The 18,569-nt window shown below is 40.5% G+C and overlaps 1 long non-coding RNA gene across 1 annotated transcript in view; it reads left to right on the top strand.

The window, feature by feature from the left end:
- The window catches only part of LOC137635949 (uncharacterized), a 214,976-nt gene that overhangs the window by 183,295 nt on the left and 13,112 nt on the right, over positions 1-18,569 (top strand). The window contains exon 5 of the long non-coding RNA XR_011042866.1: positions 7,002-7,040. This is a non-coding gene — a long non-coding RNA (uncharacterized lncRNA). The remainder of the gene's footprint in view (positions 1-7,001; positions 7,041-18,569) is intronic.

Here is an 18,569-nt window from a genome sequence, read left to right as displayed (position 1 = left end):
GAGTTAGGCTATATTGCTTGTAAAATCTTTATAGCATTGAGTAATGATATTAAGCTAAAGCTTACTCCTCTTAGTTATCTACACACATACACACATACACTGAACCGTCTTTTTTCTTCCCCACCTTTGTTATCCTTACATTAAGGGGTTGGTTGCCTGATGCGTCCTCTCAAATGCCTTCTATCAAAAGCATCCTCTTCCACCAAACTTCTTCTCTCCTCATGACACACTTATCATCTTGGTAATTATTCAAGTACTTCCCTTCCTGAAATTACTCAAAGGAAATGTCGAGTAAGTGTTATATCTATAGTAATTAAATCTACTGTATAGATCTTGTTCAGTTTAGCGAGTTTTAACTGTTCTTGCGAGTGGAATTCCATGAATGGGTACGGGTAGAGTTCTCTTGCTTGAGGGTACACCCGGGCACACCAGTCTATTTCATTTCTCTTCCTTTTTTTTTTCTTTGAAGTTATATAGTTTATATATGAAAGATCTAATATAATGTTGTTACTGTTCTTAAAATATTTTATTTTAATTGTTCATTACTTCTCTTGTAATTTATTTTCTTATTTCATTTCCTCACTGACCTATTTTTTCTTGTTGGAACCTTTGAGGTTATAACATCTTGCTTTTCTAACTAGGGTTGTAGCTTAGCTTGTAAAAATGCTAATAATAATAATAATAATAATACAAATACTTATCCTTGATAACCTCCTAGTGATCAGTTAACTGTAGTGGGTTGCAGAGGGTGTTATAACTATAAGTATTCTCTAAGAGGGAAAGGCATGTGAAAGGGTTTGATGTGCTCTTAGTGAGCTTTCTGTGTTTATTAAGTGGTTAGGTTTATGGAAGTTTTCTGTACAAGGATTTCATCTACGTTTAGCCTTTGTGTGAATTTGATCGTGATTAGGCCTATTTACTTTTTCTTTTTCTCGGAGCCACCCACTGGTACTAGCAAAAGCATATGGGAACACACACACACACACACACACACACATATATATATATATATATATATATATATATATATATATATATATATATATATATATATATATATATGCAGTGTGTATATATGTATGCACAGACACACACACAAATATATATATATATATAATGTGTGTGTGTGTGTGTGTGTGTAGAGAGAGAGAGAGAGAGAGAGTGTTTGTGTGTATGTATGCATGTATATACTTCCATCAGGCATCTGAACATACGTTGCAAATAGCATAGCATTTGCTAAACAGCTATTATGCCTTAATAAGCCATGCGAGTTTCCATAAAAGGTTGATATCAGGTAGGCCTGAAGTCTATAAATATTAATGGAGCATGTTAGCAAAAATGGTTGTAAGTCCACATAACGGGATTTCCTTTGTAGCCCTAACCCATTGACATTGAAAACAGCTGAGTGTTGGCTAACGGTACAAGCTTCCCCCCCCCCACCCCCCATTCACCTTCCCCAATATCTCTTGTAGTTTATTTAATTTCATATATCCTATCCTCACTGGGCTATTTTCCCTAGTGGAACCCTTCGGCTTCTAGCATCCACCTTTTCCAACTAGGATTGTAGCTTAGCAAGTTATAATAATAATAATAATTAATTATAATTAACAATAATGTGTGTGTTCCGGGGGTGGTCGAACGAAAGTGAAAGTGTTTTGTGTGTTGCGGGGACAGAGGGGAGTTTGTTTACAAATTTATCAGCTGATCTTACAGAGGGAACGTTCCATATGCTAATAATCTATTTCGAGTGATTTTAATTAAATTTTAGTGACGTTTTCATAGTTTTATGTCATTATATTTAATTTATGATTATATATAGTACGTTTTCTTGATGAAAAATGCCAATTTTTGTTGATTGTAGGAGAATTCTAAAGAACATTTAGAACAGTGATGTCATCAATACAAAGCAGACGAGATTCTTGTTTTGTTATTTGCGTCAGCTGATAATAATTATTATGATGATAATAATAATAACAACAACAATAATAATAATAATAATAATAATAATAATGCCTTACATTAACTTGCAAGTGTAGTGAAATTTATTTTATATAATAGTTTATCGTTAATGTCAATATTCATTTACCTTATGTGATTTCTACACACACAACACACACACAACACACACACACATACACACACACATATATATATATATATATATATATATATATATATATATATATATATAATAAAAGTCCTGTCCTCCTAATCTATCCAGTCTTTACTCTAGGCCTCTTAAGATGAGTGAATAGTAGTGATCTTATCATTTTTTTTCCAGTAATAATGGTACTGATGATGATGATTATAATAATGGTAATAATGCTAGTAATAATAATAATAATAATTATTATTATTATTATTAATGAGTATCCCAGGACTATCTTGGAGAATCCCCAAGTAATCCTAATTGCCCTGAAGTAAACTCCTAACACAAGTGCATTGTGGTCCAGCTACATATATTGATAGTTTTTTCCAAAGTGCTTTCATTATGGCCAAGTATTTGTGACTACTTCCTTCAAACACTTAAAAAACTCCTCCAAATTCCAGGTCCTTTTTCTCTTACTAGACTACAGGGGTTTAGTTGGTAGCCATGTTTTTACTGAAATTAAGTCACCACATTCTTTTACTCTTTCTTTACTAATAGATTTCCTCTGTGGGTAGATAGGGTATTGTGAAGCCTATCCAATGCCCTCATGAATTACTCAAAAAAGCCATTAGCTTGGAAATTTATACCTTTAGTTTAGAATGTTTTTTTATATTTTGCTACTATTTTCCTCTGAAAAATTTACTGGGAAATTGCATGGTTGTGGTTTCTTATCAGATGTTGACTTTCAGTAAATTTTAGAGGTTTTTACCTTAAGCTTGTCATAATGGTATTAAGACATTCAGACATTATTTAGGAACCATATCACATCTCATCACTTTGTCCTGATTTATGTGACAAATAGTATGTGCTTCTGCCCCTAGTTAGACATCTGGAAGGACATAATCCTACCAATAATTGTGTCTATACTTGTTTAATAACTTTATTTTGTCCTTTCAATGTCTAATACCAAAGGATCCAGTATCGAAAAGTTTGTATAAAACTATGAAAAGGTTCACTTTTTCCACTATGGGGATTTTGTGTTAAGTACTGTTAGTTCAAGTGAATTATTGTTACTTTTGTTTGAAAGTCCAAATGAAAAAAATGGGTTTCATGGTATGGAATTTAAAATAGAATTTATAAATTGCTGCTGAGGATAAATTAAATATATTTATTACAAGTACTGTAGAGTACTCTCCTTTATTAAATCTTTCTTGCCTTCTTGTGTGATCTTGCTGTTAAAGGTTTTGCTTGTACAAACAAGAGTTTATATTGTCAAAGTAATACCTTGATCTACCAAAAGTAACAAGGTTTTTCTTCCTAGGAAATATTAGCATCAGTATTTCAGGCATTGTTTCTGATACTCTTGGCTAATTTTGAGTTATTCAGTAATTGCTGTACATTCTAACAATGAATTTGGAAGCTCCCTTACATGGAATCAAAACCAAGCAGGAGTTCTCCTACAGAAGGGCACTCCAAAATCAAAACATTGTTCTCTAGTTTTGGGTAGAACCATAGCTTCTGTACCATGGTCTTCCACTGTCTTGGTTTAGAGTTCTTTTGCTTGAGTGTACACTTGTGCACCCCTATTTTGTTTCTCTTCCTCGTGTTTTGTTAAAGTTTTTTTATAGTTTAAATAGGATATATTTATTTTAATGTTACTGTTCTTGAAATATTTTATTTTTCCTTGTTTCCTTTCCTCACTTGGCTATTTTCCCTGATGGAGCCCCTGAGCTTATAGCATTCTGCTTTTCCAACCAGGGTTCTAGCTTAGCAAATAACAATTTTAGTAATAGTAATAATACAGTAATAATGGTGATAATAATAATAATAATAATAATAATATATTCACCGTACCATTTGCTAAATCAGAAGAATGCTTTCTACATCTGAAGATTTGGTGTGATTTCTTACCTGCAAATTGTTGTTCTCCAATGATTTATTGTAGTTAAAAATGGTAATTTGTATATCGTAATTTAGATATGTTACTTCACCATAATTTTTCCCCAATCTCCATGAAACTGATTTGGCCAAAGGGACTTTTATGTGTTCTAACCCAGTCTGGTTTTTACCAAGAAAAGAGAGGAAATTTTACCTAACCTACCAAAGGGCTCTCATTGCTGAGCAGGTTGTTGGCTATTAATGCCAGCTTCTATTATTCCTATACTGTACTGAAGTAGGGTCGTATATTAATTCCAATGAATCATGTGGTATGGTACCATAAATTGCTAGCAATGGGGTCTATAAAGAATACATTTTAAAGGCCAAATAATTCATGTCATTTAGGAAAGGAAGGGGATCTAAAGTCTTGCTTTTGTAACTTGATTAAGCTTATTGAAGCCACAGTATTAGGAGTGTTCTGTATGTCAGTCAATATTGGCTCTGAAGTACAGTATACTTTCTCTAAAGTAAGTGTCAACAAGGATAGAGTACTTCAAATCTAATTTTAATTCCCACTTCACAAAAGACTTTTGAACATCTATTGTTATGTGAAAGAAGTCTATTATTGTTATTACTAGTCTACGTTTACCTTTCATAACCTTAGAGACATTTTTGTTAGACACTGTGATGGCTATGGAATATGGGTTGTGCTAGTTCGACTTTTATTTCTTGATCATAGAGACCATATTGTATGACTAGGATATTCCTTGTGAACTAGTTATAGTCTGCTTAAACCATTTAGTGGCTGGAAATTAGTGGTCACTCTGTGCTTATGACTTTCAGATGTGTGATATGGACAGGAATATTGATTAACAGTAATGCTTTAGGTCAGTCTTAATCATCATCATCATCATCATTTCCTCCTACGCCTATTGATGCAAAGGCCTCAACTTAAAGTAACAAGAACTTTGGGTGTGAAGGAAATGCCCCCCTAAATCTTGATGAAGTCACTTGCAGAAGGGTAATGGATTAGTTTTAAGGTGATAGATAAGAGGTCATTTTGGCTTCTAATCCTGATGCCCGGCAGATGATCATACTGGAATTAGTATGGACTGCCAGGGGTCATTTGCCTTAAATAGATATGCACTGCGTATCACAAGGAACTGGCTATCCTTTGACAAATCTAGCCAATGAATCCTCTACGGATTTAGTCAGTCTCAATAGCGTTTTCTTTTTTTTTTAAACCTGTAGAATTCTACAGAAGTCATTATCTCCATCATCCAAGAGTTTTGTTTTTTAATATATGCAATAAATAAGATTTTCATTCATACAAATATAGGGTTACTGTTCTGCAGTGGTAGAATGCTTAACTGACATTTGAGAATTTTTTTGTATTCTCACTTTAGGCTCTCACAATCCTCCGAGCTATGAATGGCTATTGTACCATGGTCTTCCACTGTCTTGGATTAAAGTTCTCTTGCTTGAGAGTACACTCGGGCATACTATTTTATCTAATTTCTCTTCCTCTTGTTTTGTTAAAGTTTATAAAGTTTATATAGGAGATATTTATTTTGATATTTCTCTTCTTAAAATATTTTATTTTTCCCTTTTTCCTCTCCTCACTGGGCTATTTTGCCTGTTGGAGCCCCTGGGCTTATAGCATCCTGCTTTTCCAACTAGGGTTGTAGCTTAGTAAGTAATAATAATAATAGCACAAAGGCAAGAGAGTAAGGAGCAAAGTAAAGTAGACTACTGTACCAAATCTGCGGCCCAGTATGTGCGTTTGTCTACAATTCATGTCGCCAACACCATTTGATGGTATAGCACTGACAATGACTTATGATATACCAATATAATTCTGTATCAGATCTTTAAAACTGTTTTGGTGCCACATTAGCTAATGGTCAATGCAGTCCTGTGAACTTTATATCGTCTACCTGTCAATCTACACTTCATCATGTAGTTTACTTGCTTATCCACAGCTAAGATACAGTTTGTATCAACTACAAAACCTGTATTACAGATTGATAGATACAAATACTGTACTGTACAATGAACTGTATTTTTTCAACCATCTTATGCTTTATGCATTTCTGATTGGCGCAAACCATTTTTTTCAAGCCCTTTGTGTATAAGTTAGTACTGTGACCCTAAGAAAAACTGCATTGTACACTTAAAAAAGGGAAGATATGCTGTAATGAATTTGTCAATGCTGTAGCAAGGATGCCTATTAATATACAAACACAAAATTTAAAAAGGACCTATAATAGGACATGATGCAACCTAAGATAACCTAACCTAGTCCTGTACTGTAGGTCATTGTTTACATTCTCTTCCAATTCTTCTCTTCTGTCTAATTTTTTGCTTTTCATTGTGCAACTTTAATAATAATTTTATTAGATTTTGTTTTATATTATAAGAATATTAATAAATGTTTATGATCAGTACAGTATTTGGAATAAGATGTTGACACTCCATTATAATATTGTCGTTCCTTCCATTAGAATATTATAGTGGAAAATACCTTATTGATTATTAATATGTAAACCATATTTAATGGTTTAATCTGAATTTGCAAATGTACTCTTCAGAAGTTCAAACTTGCCGTGAATGTTTAAATGTTTACCTGGCTGACATAAGTCACCTTTCATAGTTTATATATGACAGATCTATTTCAATGTTGTTACTGATCTTAGGACATTTCATATTCATGATTCATTACTTATATAGTTAATTATTTCCTTTCCTCATTGCACAATTTTGTCCTGTTGGAGCCCTGGGGCTTATAGCTCCTTGCTTTTCCAACCAGGGTTATAACTTTTCTAATTATAATTGTAATAATAATTATAACAATAACAATATTACTAAAGATTTTAGGTCTTTTGCTTTGTGAAATGCATTATTAACTATGAGATTTGTTAGGTTTTGTTCATATATATGAGTTAAAACTTCATGTTGATTATTTTGTAATTGTTGAAATGGTTTGTATGTAAAGATGGTAGTGCTGTACTGAAAAATGATTTGATCTTTTCAGGTGTTTAAGGCCTCGGGAGAGCATCATGGCTATAAAAATGTAAGTACCATAAATGTAATAGTTTTTGACTAGGATAAGGTCATGTAGACTACACTCTTATCATTCTATCCCCATTATTATTAGCCATTAATAGTCCACTACAGAACAAAGGCCTCAGACATGTCCGTCAACTCAAATCTGTTTATGGTCTTTCTGTGCCAGTCCACACCCACAAACTTTCTTAGTTTGTCGATCATTCATCTTTTCATCATTCCCCTTCTTCTTTTGCAATCTCTAGGGATCTATTCTGTTATTCTTAATGCTCATCTATTATCTATCTTTCTCATTATATGCCCAGCCCATGTCCATTTCTTTTTCTTACATGTTAGAATATACTTTACTTTGCTCTCGTATCCACTTTGCTCTTTTTCTTTCTCTTAGAACTATTCCCATCATTCAGCAAAAAGTTTATATCCACATTGTTTACTGGCCTTGAGACCACAAGGTTTTCACCATAGTCCTTAGTGACATGAGATGTCTTGTAGAAGAAAACAGATAATTGCAGGGATGGAGAAATAAGATTCTGAGTCATAAAGTTTTCATATTCCATACAGCAACAGGGTATAAACAATGGTGCTCAAGGCAAGCAGCTTGTGCGAGGATGTGTATGCACAGAGTGCTGACAGTGCAACTTGTGTACATGCGTTTGTAATGGACAACATTTATAGAATTAACCCTTTTACCCCCAAAGGACGTACTGGTACGTTTCACAAAAGCCATCCCTTTACCCCCACGGACGTACCGGTACGTCTTTGCAAACAAATTCTATATTTTTGATAATTTTTTGAGAACATTCAGGCATTTTGCAAGAGAATGAGACCAACCTGACCTCTCTATGACAAAAAGTAAGGCTGTTAGAGCAATTTAAAAAATATTTACTGCAAAATGTGCTGGGGAAAAAAAAACCCCTTGGGGGTTAAGGGTTGGAAATTTCCAAAGAGCCTGGGGGTAAAGGGGTTAAAGGATGCATTCAAAGAGTTATCTTGAACATACTAAGTAAGTTACTGTACATATAGTGAACTATTATGTATTAGTGTGCAAAGCAAATAACATACAGTGAATTTATGAAGTATGGAAGTACAAAGCAAGTTGCATAAGTGGCATGTGAGCTTTGTACACTATCTAGGTTTGTTTAAGCTTTGAGATCTGCAGGGAGTTTTAGAGGACATTGACGACTTACCATGTCAAGACTAGGGACCACAAGGGATCATATTTGGGAACTTAATTGGGACTGGGCACCGGATATAAGAATTGATGTTTCTGACGGAGCGCTCAGCTGCTTGAGAGCAAATCTCTTACTCACATGATTGCTCTTCAGTAGTGACTTTTCTGATTGTGGCCCATCTGTGTGATGCTCGGTCCTGTCGGCAGCCGTGTTTGCCCACATTCAGCTTGGACAGGGGACAGGTGGGGCATCATAGTAGCATTGCACCTGGGCATCTCTGGCAGCAGCTCAGCAGTCACAGTCATGTGTGTTTTCTCTAGCCAACTTTCCATGGACGACTGAGGATGAGCGGACACACATTACACAGAGAAGATGACCATATAGTACCTGAGCAGGAGAACGACCAGAATGGTTAGGCATGTTTCATAACTCGAGTAGGCCACATTCAAAGGCCCTCCAGTTGTATCCTTAAGGGGCCATTTTGAGGATCTAAGTTTTTAACAGCATTGACGGTGCAGTGGTTTGCGGACTGTGGCCAGAGGTAGCACCCAAACAGCCTAGTGTCCAAATGCCGACCACAACCCAACGTTCACTACACAAAAAATATACTACGGTGGAATAACCAAAAAATCTAGGTAACAGGTCAAGAGAACGGAGGACTGGGCACCACCCCTTGATTTATACTGGGCAAGGGGACCCAGCTAGAATCTTACTTCCTTTCTAAATTCCCTTTCCTTGGGCTAGCTGGATTAACATGTAAGATGACCGTTGATTCATTTCTGAGAAGTTAGCAGCATTTATAGATATAGCTCTATATTCTTTAGGTAAGATGGTTTTAAACTTGGGAAAAAAAATATCAGAACATTAGGTGAAAGGGAAAGAATTCTTTTATACTGACAATGGGACACAGTGTGAAAGGAAAAAAATTATGATAAATGACTTATTAGAAAGATTAAAATAAACAGTAGCTGAGAAAAGGGACAGCAATGGGGTACTATGAACATCGTGAACACCCTTCAGTATGTTCTCGGCTGGAGTACAGCCAATCTCAATGTGGTGGGAATGGTTGCAGCTGAGAACTGCTCGGGATAAGTACTGGTCCCATTTCCGAGATTCCCCAGAAATCACCCTCAGTAACTCACCAATGGTACGATTCACCTGTTCCACTGCACTGTTACTAGAGGGTTTATACGGAGTTGTTTTCACATGTACAGCATTGTACTGCTCCAACAACTCAGTAAATTCCTGGGAAATAAACTCAGGGCTGTTATCAGTCAATATCCGGACTGGAACACGAGGAATAACAGGAAAAACTCGGTCTTCAAGCGCCTGGCATATCGTACTGCTCCTCTTATTCCTTATGGGTACTGTTGTCTCCCACTTGGAATAATGCTCAACTACCATCAGACACCCAGTAAAACCAGTACTGGTTGTTGGGAGATTCACAAGATCCATAGCAACCAATTCAAAGGGAGAAGAGGTCACTATTTTCAAGGTCAGCGGGGCAACCACCTCCCTTGAGACCTTACAAGTCTGACATTCCCAACACGTCCGGCACATATCTCTGATCACATTAATCAAAGATCTGTGCCAGAGGAGTCGACGGAGCATTGCAATCATTTTTCCTATCCCCCAGTGATCATTCTGGAGGTGTGTCTCGGCAACTAGGTCAATCAGGACATTGAAGGTGACTACTGGGACTACTGAGCCATCTGGATTCCGCTTCACTAGCAAACCCTGATGTACTTCCAGATCCGACAAACATCTCCTTTAGGGTAGTTAGGAGCGTGGAACTCGAGATGCAGGAACCCCAGAGTAGATCATCTCAATGACAGATTGAATCTGTCAGTGATCTCCTTGGATCTTGGACACCTGACTAAAAGACAGAAGAACATTTCCGGAGAACACTCCCCGATCACGTTCAGGATCAGTTACCTTCATAACAGTGGTCTCGGTATGCAGGGAGGAGACTGAGAGTACCTTGAGAGACAACTTAAGAGCAGCAGTATGGTCATACACCAACTGTTCTCGGGGTAAATCCAGTGTTAGGTAGGCTGCGTCCAGTAGATTTCTACCAAGAACAAAACAAAAGTTAATGTCTTTGGCAGCTACCATCGCATAGTTAAACAACGGTAGCCTCCACCCGGTAAACACTTCACCTCTAACTGGACATAGCCTAGAATGCTGATGCAGGAACCAGTCAACCCCTCTAACTGTTCTCCTGACAGTACCTTGTACTTTATGCCAAGTTGGCTCAGTACAGACTCACTTACACGACAAACCTGTGCTCCTGTATCAACAAGAGCACAAAATAAGGTCTCCTGCATCATTACTATACCTACTGCCGAGTGTTGAGACACATGGGTACAACTGGACTGACGAGGTGCCTTTTTGTCACATACCGGATTACAGGACAATCCTCCGGCGCTTCCTGATCATCAGTGTCCAAGCCTTCAGCATCAGGCACACGAGATTTTACCTCTGCTTATGGCCCAGAATCACGTCAGATGGAGGGACGTAATTGCGGAGCTCAATCAGAGGGTTAAGATGCACTCCAGACAGACACTGAAGATGCACACACTGAGGCTCAGTCACGGATGGTTCTCGATAGACTACGGGACAAGTGGGACCCCAATGGACCCAGATTTCCAGGTTCCATACCTTAGATGCTGCCAAGAGCAACTCCAGAGCTGGGACTGTACCTGGGAAACGCATTGCTTTGATCCTGTTCCTGCTAGTCTTTTCCAGTTTGAAGCCTATTCGACCGGCGTCTTTCAGAAACTGCTGAACTAAAGCATCCCGGAGCTTGGCTCCCTTCAGCTGAGAGTTGGGTGCGACACCTGACCCTTCCGTCCAGCAGTTCACGACTAGCTCCAAGGATTCTATGAGAGAATCTGGACCACCACGAAACTCCTTATACAAGGCCAGTCCAGTAGGCAACTTGGGAGTGCTGGGTTCAGTATCAAACAGACAGTCAGTTAATGCGGGCCAGTGGGATAACCAGTCAGCTGCGGCATTTTGATCACTTGGACAGTAATTAACAATAAAGTTAAATTTGGACAGGTCCTCCAGTGTCCGTGCTAGACGACTGTCCACCACCTTGATATCATGAAGGTACATCAGGGGACGGTGATCAGAATGGATCACGAAGAACTGACCAGAGAGGAAGGCCCTGAAGGTTTTCACCCCCATCGCAGAGCAGCCAACTCACTCTCAATGGTAAAGTAACGGGCCTCACAGTCAAGGAAAGTCATGGAGTCGTACGCTATCACCTGACGCTCCCTTGGATACTCCAAGGACTCCTGGCACAGACAAGCACCAGCACCCTCACCCGAAGTGTCAACAAACAACTCCAAGGGCTTAGCATCAGCGGAGTAGTCAGGGTATGACAACATAATGTCCTCCTTGAGTAGTTCCTTCAAGCGCACAAAGGCACCGTCCATTTCAGCAGTCCACTTCAGTTTCCTAGTCCCGTGGGATTTTCGTCCTCCAGCCTTTGCAGATAATGGTTTGGCTATCTGTGAGCACATGGGGAATCCCTGTAGCTCACGCACAGTGGTCGGTCTAGGGAAGTCCTGCACTTTCTGAATGTATTCTGGTAGCTTACGCATACCAGAACGTCCAACCAGATGACCAAGATACTGGACCTCGGCTTGAGCCCAAGAACACTTCCCGAGTTTTATCTTGAGTCCGTGCTTCTGGAGAGTAGCCAAAACTCTATCCACGAACTAGGTCAAGGGTTGTAAAGTATTTGACTCCTTGAAGTCCAAATGCGGAATCCGCCATGTTAGGCATCGGGAACTTATCAGAGACAGTCACCTTATTCAGTCTACGGTAGTCCACACATAACCGTATACTATTGTCCTTTTTTCGGACTGGAACAACGGGTGAAGACCAAGGAGAGATGCTGGGTTCAATAATACCCAGTTCATGCAACTCCTTGCACTGTTCCTCGATGGCGTCAGCGACGGGCTTGGCAAACCGTCGAACTCTGATAAATGGGCGTCTCGTCATACAGGTGGATGCGTATTGGTGTGCTTGAGCACTCACCCACGTCCTTATCACCAGTACTGATGACTGGAAGATGACGTCGAAGCATTTGACAAAACTGGTCCTTCTGAGAAGAGTCCAGTTCGTCGGAGATAGACAGATTGTCTATCTCTTCCAATACGCTCGGTTCAGGAGTCAGGTCACACTCCTGTGCTATCAGGCAGGATAGAGGAGCATCCACCATTGCCATGGTGAACACCTTCCCCAAGAGATCACCCTTCTTGATCTTGGCAGTTTCTTCAGATGAACCCTTGATTAAAACTGAGGCTTTTCCCTCCTTCAGTTAGAGGATGCCAGGGATTGCTGTAACTTTTCTTGACAGACTGGGGGTTATGATGTCGCCATCATAATACATTTCCGGTCAACAGTTGGTCAGACAAGCAGGGCACCTAAAAGAGGGGTCAAGTCCCTTAGGAAAGTTTACAGTAACTGGAACAAGTACTGGCTCAATACTGGCAATCTTGATTGAATCGGCTGCGTGGACCTCAAGTGCGTAAAGCACTTGGTGACAACAGGCTCCACGTATCGGGACATAATACTCCCAAAAAGGCTCTTGGAGAGTACTGCCAACACTCAGCCGATTTCGGGCTCCGTCAACTGTCACCCCATTTGCTCTCAAGAACTGGTAACCAAGCACTCAGCCATAGTCCCTGAAGGCACTACATGGAACACACTCGGGGTGAATGTCATTCCATGCAGTATAGGGGTGAACAGTACAGTACCTAAGGTCTTAGGTCCTGTTGTGAGAGCATCCAACGCTCTCGATAGAAAATCAGACATTGTCACTGAGGTTTAGGGCAAACAGGACCTAAGACCTTAGGTACTGTACTCTTGACCCCTATACTGCATGGAATGACATTCACCCCGAGTGTGTTCCATGTAGTGCCTTCAGGGACTATGGCTGAGTGCTTGGTTACCAGTTCTTGAGAGCAAATGGGGTGATAGTTGACGGAGCCCGAAATCGGCTGAGCGTTGGCAGTACTCTCCAAGAGCCTCTTTGGGAGTATTATGTCCCGATACGTGGAGCCTGTTGTCAGCAAGTGCTTTACGCACTTGAGGTCCACGCAGCCGATTCAATGAGGATTGCCAGTATTGAGCCAGTACTTGTTCCAGTTACTGTAAACTTTCTCAAGGGACTTGACACCTCTTTTAGGGGCCCTGCTTGTCCGACCAACTGTTGGCCGGATATGTATTATGATGGCGACATCACCGGATATAAGAATTGAAGTTTCTGACGTAGCACTCAACTACTCGAGAGCAAATTTCGTACTCACGTGATCGCTCTTCAGCAGTGACGTTCCTAATCTTGTCTCATCTGTGGGATTTTGGGCCCTGTAGGCAGCTGTGTTTGCCCACATTCAGCCTGGACTGGGGACAGGTGTGGGAATCACAGTTGCATTGCACCTGAGCATCTCTGGTAGCAGCTCAGCAGTCACTGGCATGTGCCTTTTCTTGCCCAAATTTCCATGGACGACTGAGGATGAGCGGACACACAATACAGAGAAGAAGATCGTATAGTACCTGAGCAGGAGAACAACCAGAAAGGTTAGGCATGTTTCGTAACTTGAGTAGGCCACATTCAAAGGCCCTGCTGTTGTATCCTTGAGGGGCCATTTTGAGGATCTAAGTGTTAAGCAGCATTGACGGCACCCTCAAAGTGTCCATTTGACTGCAGGTAGTGTGGCGATATAGTTACGTATTTGGTGTACACTCCAACGCTCTATAAAGTCAGCAAACTCTATGCTGGTAAACTGGCATCTTCCATTGGTGAGTAGACACAGGGGAACATCAACCTCTCTGAAGTAGTGGCAGAAGTGCAGTATGGTTCAGGAGGCAATCGTGTCATCTTTGTAAAGAATTACTTTGGACCAGCCAGGGAGATGGCCAGCGACAACGAGGGATTTTCCGGCTACCTGGAAGAAGTCCAAATGGCTTTGGTGGGTGATAGTCATTGTGAAGAAGCTCCTGTTGCTGTCTGAAATATAGGACTTGGCATGGATTGCAGGCAATGACCATGTTGGCAATATCAGTGTATATTCCAGAAGACAATTTGTCATGCTTAGTGTTTGGTAGACTCTGCACCTCGTTGTCTGTCATGGAATTTGGCGAGTGTGTGGTAACATAAAGCTGCAGGAACTAGTATGTTTGCGCTCCATTGAGCATGAGGTCGCCATCAGTAGAGAGGGCTTCTCACAACTTCCAATACGGTAATAAAAAAGCATACAGTTTGTACCGATTTGTGGGGAACCCAGACATGATGCACTCTCGAAGGTGAACATAGTGAGGATCGGCCTGTGCTGCTGTCAACATATCTTGCAGGGTCTGGTCAGCATTGATAGTTGGGGTATCCACTTCTTAAGAAGCTATTACTGTGCAGTGCAATGTTGATGACAAACCTGACGCGTGATGTTACCTCAGTACAGCAAATCGTATCTTCGGATGTGGGGTAACTGACTGGTGCTAGGGAGACTGCATCTCTAATCCATATTTTCCGACGTGCTACACAGTAGTACAGTGAATAACTACTGTGTTATGTGCTCCTTCACTCTCTGAAGCTGCGGATTTTCAACAATGTTGATGGTGTAACTGTTGATTGTGGACACTAGTGGAAAATGATCAGTTTGCAGTGTGAAGGTTGGCAGTCTTAGGAGATACAGGGGCATTTTGTGAGGACCCAAGTGTCTCTAGCTCTATTGATGGATACCTCGTCTTGTCATCTGTGAAAAAGCAGGATCCAATCCAGACTTCTCAGAGGCATCCGTTATCATGAACCAGTAAGAGGACATAACCTATCACGTAGAGATGAGATGCATCGGTCTGCAAAATCATTGGCAGGGTTGGGTTAAAAGAGATCTGAACAAGTGGGCTTGAGAGTTCATGCTTCACAGGGTTGAAGTCCTGGTTGTGAAGGCTTGGGCGAAGGAGCTGTGTTGTCATGGCAATATCTGGGGATATCTCTGCCATTTGGTTTACTAACCACATGAAGGAAGGTACAACCGTCAGGTTGGACGCTGGGTGGAAGTCTTGCAGAGCCGTATCTCATCCTGGATTTGCAGTTATTCTTTCTTCAGGAAGGGTGAAGCCGCAAAAATTCACTTGTGGCTTATGCCACTGTGAACTTGTCTCTGTTGAAAGTGATGCCATTTTTTTTGGCAGTGACTGTGTAGTTCATGGATCATGTGGTAGTATGTTGGTAGGCCATATTCAAAATGAGAATGTCAGTTACAAGCTTGACATACTGTACTTCTTCATGCCTTGGAGAGCTGGGTTACTGCGGTAACGATAAGCATCGCTGGTGGCAGTGAAGCCCATGGGTTCATGGCAATTCTGGAAGGATCCGTAAGGTGTAATAGAAGTCGTCAGGTGTCGGTCACTCTCTGCTAGCTCCATCTGCCGGTAGCCATGTAGAGCGTCCTTGTTGGTGAAGAATTTGGCATAGTCAACAGGGTGAACAACTGCTATGGGCGCATGTGAAGTGCAAGCTGGTCGGGAGGCTTATGCGTTCAGCGTGGTGAGATCCACTGTGATGCTAACTTCTTTGGTTTTCATGATGACTGGAGAGAGGCACCATTCCAATGGCTTGCTTCCTCAATCTTAATGAGTGGTTGATGGCCCATGGAGTCTAGTTCATTCTTGACAGGTTTTCAGAAAGTGTGGGTGATTTGCTGTGAAGCATTTATGGCAAATAGGGCTGCATCTTCTTCGAGGAGAATTTTCATGGGAGTGCCTGCTATCAGCCCTACTGAAGCTGCTTTAAGGTCCTCCTTAGACATGGACATGTATTTGAAAGTTTGGAGGAAATATTCTTGGGCCTTGGCAGGGGTCATGTTGGCATGGAAGGGTAGCTCCTTACATCGCTTAACAAAGACGACCTATATTATGGTTCGTGGAAAGCCTTGCGGGATGATGGCCAACTCCTTGCAGTTTTCATATGACATGAGTGGTATCAGAATACCTTTGTGGACTATATTTTGGTGAGACAGGAAGGAGAAGGACAGGGTGGCCTGAATGGTACCTGAAGCCGTTGTTATTTTTATTCATCTGCCGTAGGTATCGTCGAGATGGCAAGAAGCTCTAGTTCATTCCAATTGCTGGGGGCCCATCACTTGTATATTGGCTCATGTGTCTGGAAGCATTTATAATCTTGGATGTCTGTGTGATGCTGAGGGGCAAGTAGTTGTGGAAAGGGTATCTACCTTGTGACAATTGGAGGGCTTTCTAGAAGGGGGTGTGACACTTTATGGCGCACATGTGTTGTCGGCAACATCTGTTAAAGTGATTCACTTAGACGTAGTGTCTGTTTGTGACCTTGTTGGCAGGGCACTTAAGAGTCCTTACCAGTGTTCCTTACAGGTAGTTTCGTCATACACTGTTGGCGGCTGGACACTTTTCTGCAGAGCCATGCTTCTTTGTGCAGGAGGGGCAATAAGTGTGCCTGTTAGGGGTGGGTTGGGAAGTAGCACCTCTGCTACCATGACCTTTGGTTTTCTTTGTAGGTAGAGATGGTACTCAATTTAGGAGGGGCATGTATTGCTGTGGTGGCTGTCAATGTCACCTCATAAGAGCGACATTCGTTCACTGTGGTATCAATGAAGCTGAAGCATTCAGGCCAATGAGCTCTTTGTCCATGACTCCCATGATTTGGATCATTTTACCTTGAGACTCTTTGCAAGCAGCAGAATGTCCAGGACAGATGTCCATATCCTTTGTTACGTTCTTCTGTCAGATGCAGAAATAGCTGAAACTTTCCTTTTCCTTCTGTTTTGCGGGAAAGCAGGTTTCTATGTCGTAAAGCTTCATTCCACAAATTTGTAATGTGTTCCTAGAGAACATCGAGGACTTCTATCCTTTGATACGTGTCTGGTGGTATGTTGAATATGTATTCGAGTATTCTTTGGTTCTCAGGCTGAGGCACATACAAAGTTGTATTAATTGCTTCCTTTAATAATTATTAGGTCCACCATCATGCTGTAGTTATCATAGTGTCTACGCTATTCCCTAAATCTGATATGTGGCGTTGGGACATAAGGGCGGTGGTGTTTGACAATGGACTTCTGTGAGGGTGGTGGCTGGGTGGGCAGTGGCTGTGAGGATTTTGGGGGAAGATTTTGTTAGTCCACTAGTGTTGCTTGCTGGTGGGAAGGGCTGACCATGAGTAGCTGCAACATGGGGAAATGCTGTTATTCCTAATTTCTTCTTAAGTTGTCTTCTTGGCAGTTGTCTTCTCTTCAACGTTGATCCTCCTCTCACCGACATGCAGCCAACTCAGACTGTTGAGATTCCTCCATATATTTGAGCTTTAAATCCCCACTTGAAGTTTTGAAAGGCAGTATATTCAGATGTGGTAAGAACAAATGTGTTGGTTATACCATTCCAAAATCTGGTGGAGCTCCAGTGTTTTGGTGAGACTGAGTGTGAAGGCAACTGGCAGTCATCAGTGTCCTTGTTGCGTTGCATATCCCTAGAATCGTCTTGATGTGTGGTAGAAGCCATTATGGATCATTTTAAGCGGTATCACTCACAGATTAGAGAGAATTTGTATAGTTTGAATCTTAAAATCAACTGTAGCAAAGATTGGCAGCCACAGGAGGGCTCTCGGAGGGGGTGGGCACAGACAACTGACCATTGAGACGCTTACTTAGACGTAATGGGTAATGTGTGTTCAGTGATGAGAGAGAATGAACACACATTGGAGTCCAGAGCTTGGTGGAAGTGGAGGGATCACCTGTATGTTTGGAGAGGGACATAAGAAAAATACTACCCACTAAAATCAAAACACTAACACCACACTGCACTGGCACTGCATCATGTCACAAACACCACACCAACACTGTAAGATTCATATGCTATCATAAGCTGTGTGCTGGGGAGGATATTAAAAGATCCTTTAGAACTTAAAGGTTTATACTTGCAACAAATGTTTTCATTTAGTCTTTTTATAGTTTGTTTATGAAAAATCTCTTTTAATGTTTTTACTACTCTTAAAATATGTTATTTTAATTGTTCAGTACTTCTCATGTAGGTTTTTTATTTCCTTTTCTCATTGGGCTATTTTCCCCTTTGCAGCCCTTGGGCTTATAGCATCTTACTTTTCCAACTAGGATTGTAGGCTAGCTATAATAATAGCAATGATAATAATAATAATAAAGATAATAATAGTAATGATAATAATAATAATAAAAATAATAATAGTTCTATGATAGGTTATTGCTGGAAGAGATCTTGTTTAGTAGCTTTAGTAAGATGCAATTTTCAAGACTTGATTTTCATTTTGATAAATTGTTCTGCCTGGTTAGTGTACAGTAGTTAGGTTA

The sequence above is a fragment of the Palaemon carinicauda genome, unplaced genomic scaffold (assembly GCF_036898095.1).
Source record: "Palaemon carinicauda isolate YSFRI2023 unplaced genomic scaffold, ASM3689809v2 scaffold200, whole genome shotgun sequence".
Classification (NCBI taxonomy): Eukaryota; Metazoa; Arthropoda; class Malacostraca; order Decapoda; family Palaemonidae; genus Palaemon; species Palaemon carinicauda.
Note: the sequence above shows the minus strand (reverse complement) of the source record. Positions and strands in the feature narration are given on the sequence as shown.